Source organism: Monopterus albus, unplaced genomic scaffold, assembly GCF_001952655.1.
Source record: "Monopterus albus unplaced genomic scaffold, M_albus_1.0 scaffold93.1, whole genome shotgun sequence".
NCBI classification, from domain to species: Eukaryota; Metazoa; Chordata; class Actinopteri; order Synbranchiformes; family Synbranchidae; genus Monopterus; species Monopterus albus.
In genome coordinates, this window is record NW_018127973.1 from 128,369 (window position 1) to 135,331 (window position 6,963).

Consider the following 6,963-nt stretch of genomic DNA (forward strand, 5'->3'; position numbering starts at 1 on the left):
TTTATGGAGCAAACTGTAGTCATAAGGATACAGGCTGATTGTTTCATCAGACCCAGGCCTTATTTCATTGCAAACTGCAATATGTTGATTGAATCCCATAAGAATACACCTGTTCTTTTATATCAGTGGCTCTTTTCTGCTCTTCTGATTGGCAGGTGTGAAAATTGAGAGATTTAGGCTATATGGTCTGATATTCCTTTGCTTAATTTTGTAGTACACATTTAAATTTAGTGATCTGGGATCAAGTACTCACTGAGTGATCAGCACACTCTGAACCAAAGTAGTAGAGGACCTAAGGTAGGCCCTAATTGATGGCTCATAGAACATTTATAGATGATACTGTTCAACTCTAATGCCAAATCACAGGTTTTAGGTTCACCGCTAGCCTACCAAGGATGGCTTTTCTTCTTCTCTATAGCGTGTTTTTTTTGTTGGGAGGGGGGGCTGGATCTTATGTGCCTCTGACAAAAGGGACTTGTAGTGGTTCAGCACAAGGAGGTGGCGCCATTTTATAGCACGTCTAGCACACAAAATGGTTGTATGCAACTTATTAACCCTTTAAAGGCCAACCACATCTAGTCCAGCAGACATGTATGCAGGCCTGGTTGAGTTCCACCCTAACTCCAATGAGGCTCATTCAAAAGCAGCATGGGAGCATGAAAGCCCCACGGACGACTTCAGTGGTGAGAGCAGTCACCGTCAGCACAAACAGTACAGCCTGTGTGCCATAGCAGGTAGGGGAGTGCAGAAGCAGCTGCAACAGCAAGGAGACAACCGCGGTGCGGTCGCTCGGAAGGAGTCCTGCTACCGCCCCGTCAAGCTCTGGTAGTGACAGCCATAGAACAGGCAGGGGGCGGGCTCTCGCAGGGTCTCTGCACCTTGTTATTGGTTGTAATCAAATAACTGTATATGGTACGCAGAGTTTCGGGCACATTATCTGAAAATGCGCAAATAAAGATGATGGAGGTGGATCTCACGTAGCACTGTTGTCCCTAGTTTATCCAGCTTCGTTGCCCACTGCGTTAGGGAAAAATTGGCTTTTTTTCTGAACACCGTCCACGGATTCAGTCCAGAAACGAAACAGGGTCTTCGGACGGTGTTCCCAAGAAAGACGGAAACCATCGACAATGAGAACAGTCGTTTTCTCCTTGTACTGGCAAAGAAGGAAGAGGAGCAATGTCTTTGAAATACGTCTGTTAAGTGATTATTACAGCTCAGATCAAGTAATCGACTCGCAACTAAGGAAATTTGGTGGCGAATCACGCAAGAGCAACACGGAGCACTGATCTGGTAAGGAGTTCGGCTGAAGACCAGCTGCGGAGAAGCCTTTAGCTGTTGGTTATCACTGCTAGCTTGCATTATGCTAGTCACTATTGTAGCTAGCTAGCTTCAGTCAGAACCGACGTTAAGCGGTGATATAATCTAACACGTGGCTGTATCGCTGCTCTGTATGTTTGTGTTTTTTGTTGATGTGATTGCATCCGACCGTTTTCTTTTGGTCCGCTGCTTTCTGTTCAGGATGGCTAAACGTACAGCATCTAACAATAGCACAATCAAGACAAGAGCAACTCACAGCTTCCAGGTGGACACACACAGTCGTTTCCCATTAGTCTTTTATTTCATGGATGGATTTCACTGCTTTTCTCTGCCCAGTTATCACTGAAAGCAAAGCACAGGTTTGCAAGATAAAGTTTTGGTATTGTTGTCTGGAAATCATTCATTTGCCACTGGATTATGGAGGCTCTTTGTAATTGCTTCGAATGGTTTATATAATGTGCACAGCCAGCTCTTTAACAAGTGAACAAAATTGCTACCCTCTAGTAAATTAAATACAATCTGCCTCGTAACTGATTTTAGATAAATTCCATTATCTTGGATTATACATCACTGTTTTCAAGTCCCTAGTCCTCTGGTGAGGTCATAATTCTAAGCATGCTGCCGTATGGAGAAACCAGATTTGATCTTAATCTGATATATCCACCTGTGATAAAGAGGTCTGTATTCCAGGTGGTCCTGCAGGTAGAGATGGACAACATGTTGGAAGAGTGCAAAACCCTAACCCTCCTGCACAGCAGTTCCACTAGTGTCAGCCAAACACTGCATTTTATCATAGTGTTTTATCTGTCTCTGAAAAGGTGATACAGGTTAGAGGGTTTTTCTGGTTGTATACCGAGAAACTAAATAAGCACTGTCAAAGCATATAGGCTCCTTGGCCACTTCATTATAAAACCAAGTACAACAGCTCACATACTCTATCGTTATAAAGCTTAAAATTGTCAACTTAAAAAAAAAAAAGATATGTGCATATTCAGCTGTTTATAATCATTGTATCTATTGCACTGAACTGATATATTTATGTTCTTCTAATTTTCTTCGGATTTCTTATTAAAAACCTTTCAATATAATGCAGTCCAGTTCAATTCCCCTGCAAACTCCAGCCTTGATAATAAACATGTTAATACCTGTCTGACAGTGTCAATCAAAACTGAGCATTATTATCTTTATAAAGGTGGAATTGATGATTGACCTATTGTCAGATATGACCTAGATTTTACACAAACCAAAGTGGCCACTGATTGTTGTTAAATGCTGACAGAAAATTTTTGTTTGTTTGTATGGGTTTTAATTAATAATGTGTTCAAATTTAGTAGTAGTAGATGATTCGCTGTGGTGGCCCCTAACGGGAACAGCCGTAAGAAGAAGAAGTTCAAATTTAGTAGTAGATTTTTTTCTAAATTTGTTTTAACTTTCCAGAATGATTTAAAAATAAGTACTAAAAAAAATAATTTACTCTGTAACAGGGGAAGGACCTTGGCCTTTTGCCACTATCGAATAAGTATATAGTAGTGTCAAATAACAAGTTAATTTGCTGCGAGAAGTGGAGGTGTAGTGCCATTTGTTGAAGTACTGTAGCGCCACCTATGATGCGTGTGTGCACACTTTTAAGTTGTGGCTCATTTCAAGGGCCAGGTAAACACTTTTCCTATGGTGGCAACTAATTAACCCACATGATCAAATGTCAGACTGATTTTATTTTCTGGTGTGGCAGAATATGAATTTGTAGCCATTTGTCATAGGATGAATGTTATGGTCGTAGGTAATCTTATTATGGTGTAATCTTAATGGGGGACCGGGAAAGAGCACCCAAAATATACAAAAACAGAAATTTGTGTCCCCCCTGGTCAACTGTGGTCCTGGTCAGTTATAAAATGCCTCATAAAGCTATAAGTAAGTAGATGTTCTCTGCTCAAAACTCTTAAACCAACTCCAAAATGTACTGAATGTTCACTGAGCTCCTCCTGCTTCATGTTGGTTTACATGTCAAACAGCAACAGTTGCTTCTTGAGGAACAAGATATATGCCTGAATATCCCATGGGTATATGGTTAGATTAACGACTTTGTAATTCCCTTCATTTTATAAATGCAACACAAAGTGGTGCATGTGTCGCCATAGCTACATAACCCTCCCCTTGCTGCATTTTTATCAGATATTTCGCTGGTTCGGGTGGTGACTTTAGTCGGCAGGAACATTGTGGTCCTACTAACACATTGATGTGCATAGTTTTGACTCTTATCTGTGTTTTGGCAGTGTTATTACAGTTGTTGCAAGTGTGGATCAGCAATTAAGATATTTATGGCAGGGGTTTTTTTTCACAAGCCATTCTATTGAGCAGTTATGCAAAAACCTAGGTGAAGTTTTTTTTGTTCAGGCAGTCCAGTGCATTCAGTGTCAAAGAATGCTCACATTACAGTGGAAAAACGAGGGTCTTGCACTGTGTGTTCCACACCAGTTGGCGCCAAGACACATGTAGAATCTCCTGGGGATGCTGTACAAAATGGTGCAGCTACAATGCTAATATTACTAGCAGTAGATCACCAATGTTATGTTTTAGATTATTGAACTTCTTTTTTTTTTTTTTAACAGTCTTGGTAGCGGTACTTGTGTACTGGTATTTTGCTAGCTAAATAGGTTGTCTGTCTTGATCTGTTCTTGACATGAGGATCATATTATTGTACAGTCTGGGAAAATTCAGAAATGTTGTAATTTTGTTGATGGTCCAAATGAAAAAGGCAATGTGGAGAAAATGCAAAGACTTGTGCATGGGTAGAAATAGGACAGTACATATCATGAAGACTCAACTCTATAATGATCCACACCAAAATATATGGAGACCTACATAGGCCATAATGTTAGCAGGTGTCTTGACTATGTTCTGTGTGATGTCATGTGATGGCTTCTAAAGGATGGATTCACATTTTGGTGGGATGACTTGGTTTGATGAAAGGGATCTCCTTGCTAACGTAAACATAGCAGAATCATTATCATGTGAGACGGAGACTGCACCTCAATTGCAATCGAAAAATGATTAATCATGCATCTCTGTTCTGGAGTGCTTATAGTGATCTGACTAGATGTAAACTCAAGTGGCAGCCTCCAGGGCTGAGAAATGATGCCAATGCGCAAGTGCCAAAACCTGCAGCTCCTTGAACGGTCACTTGAGATGACCCAATATCAGCTGGGATTGGCTCCAGCCACCCCCATAGCCCTCTAGAGCAGCAGTTTTCAAAGTGTGAGGCTCTCTTCCCCTCGGGGGTGGCAGAGGATTTCAGGGGATGTGCAGCATGAAAAAAATAACTGTAAACATCAAAGTTCAGCTAGACTATGTGTGGGGCAAAATGGATCGATTTGTAGTACTTCAGTGAGAGAAGAGACTGAGTCTGGGTCAAGCAGAAAACAGTAAGTTTGATTATGATTATCTTTCATATGGATTTTCATGGACTGGTTATGATGATGCTCCACTGCCACAGTGTTATTTGCAAAATGATGCTAGCTAATGAGAGCATAAGACCATGTAAACAAGTCTGGTGATCAAGATGGGAGTTTTTAGATGGGAAACTAGAACATTGGCGGTCACAGAAGAAAGTAATTGAGACATTAGCACTGTGAATACAGAGTTAACAAAAGAATTATCATATTGCATTACACACGGCTAAGGCAGGTATGCACCATGTGGAGACAGTGATATTAAAAGCAGCACTGCATGGATCGCAGTGATGATTTTGTTTGGTGGCCGACTGAGTTTGGAAAAAAAATGATTTGACATGAGTAAAACTGCACAAATAGGCCTCACAGTGTGTGGGAACCAAAAAGATATTTGGGTTTTATGCTTGTCATGCATCCACTAATGTTGGTGTGTATGGGTGCATCAGGGGGGCATAGAGGACAGATTAATTAATATCACCTGGTTGTTTGGCAGTTCGGTGTGAAAGGGAGAAGAGATGTGAGCCCTCTTTTCTATTGACTGCTATGTTGTGGGGATTTTTGTCCAGTTTGTCCATGTTCCACATTATGACTTGCTTGTAAGATGGTGGTTTGCTTCTTCAATAAATGAACAAACATACAGTAGTTGCAGAGTCGAGTGTGTTTGGACAACATGCGTAAGAAGTCTTCCCTGCTCTCCCTTTCAGCAGCTGATTATTTTCAAATAGCTGCTGCAACACATGTATGATTTGGTTGAATTGAGGCTATTTTAGTAAGCCTATTGTTGTACATTTTCATTTTGTGTTTGGACTGTGGCGGGTTAATTGGTAAATAATTTTATGTAAGACTAGTCCACAGTTTAAGCTTGAGTCCTTGAGAGTGGAACTGTGTTGCAAAAGTGTCTGCTTAAAAGATGTTTACATTTATTGTTGAAAGCATTATTATGGCTGAGCGCAACGTATAGTAGGCTACACCAACAGTGATGATAAAGGTAAATTGTAGGGGGGAAGCACTGTTTTCACAGTCTCCTCTGAGGGGAGGCTGACCTCCCCACACTTTGAAAACCCCTGCTCTACAGGATAAGTGGTAGGGATAATGGATAAAATAATTTTATGATTGGATTTCCCTACTAGTATCATCATCTTCCACTTTCGGCTGTTCCCGTTAGGGGCCGCCACAGCGAATAATCTGTTTCCACCTAATTCTATCCTCGGCATCTTCTACTCTCCCACTAATTAACTTCATGTCCTCTTTTGTCGCACTGCTGCTTCGGGGAAGGTAAAGGAAGGAGGTGTGTGTGTGTGTGTGTGTGTGTGTGTGTGTTTATTAATAACTCATGGTGTGGAGATGTACGGACTGTTTAATAAGCACTGTTCGCCAGACGTAGAGTTTTTATTGCTGAAATGCCGGCCCTACTATCTAGCCAGAGAGCATAGTGCTGTGTTTCTTGCTGCTGTGTATGTTAGCCCAAGAGCTAATCCCGCTGCGGCTCTCAGCAAACTCCACAACGTCATCAGCGTACTAGAGACAGCGCATCCCGATGCTGTAGTTATTGCTGCCGGCGACTTTAATCCGTGCAATCTACAGACTGTACTTCCCAAATATTACCAACATGTGAACATTCCCACCCAGGACAAGAACACTGGATCATGTTTACAGTAACATATGTTGTGCATACAGGGCTGCACCCCATCCCCACCTTGGACGCTCGGACCACATTTCTTTGTTCCTGTATCCAGCTTGAGATGATAGTGGACATGAGGAAGGAGAGGAGCTCTCATCAGCCACTGTTCATCCAGGGGCTCGAAGTGGAGAGGGTGAGCAGCTTTAAATACCTGGGTGTCCACATCAGTGAGGACCTCACTTGGACACTTAACACCACACTGGGCACAGTTTTGTCAATACAAGTCAGGAGGTTCCCCAACCAGAAGCCATGGATAAACAGTCAGGTACGCCACCAGGTGCATGCTTCGTTCCAAGCATTCAGATCAGGTGATGAGACGGAGTACAAAGCTGCGAAGTACAGACTGAGGAAAGCCATCACCAAGAGGCAGTACAGAGAGAAGCTGAATGGCTTCTATTCTACTGCTGACTCCGGACGGATGTGGCAAGGCTTGCAGCACATCACAGACTACAGGACCACCACCAGCATCATCAGCTCCACAGACAGCCTGCCGGATGACCTCAACACCTTCTACAC

General features: G+C 42.2%; 1 protein-coding gene across 4 annotated transcripts in view; it reads left to right on the forward strand.

Moving 5' to 3' along the window:
• Window positions 1-393: 393 nt before the first annotated feature.
• The window catches only part of znf1035 (zinc finger protein 1035), a 32,394-nt gene continuing 25,824 nt past the window's right edge, over window positions 394-6,963 (forward strand). For 3 of the 4 annotated variants that reach the window (XM_020608385.1, XM_020608384.1, XM_020608387.1), the window contains exon 1: window positions 744-1,290. The gene's annotated coding sequence lies outside the window, so the exon portion shown is untranslated. The other variant, XM_020608386.1, reaches the window with a different exon arrangement.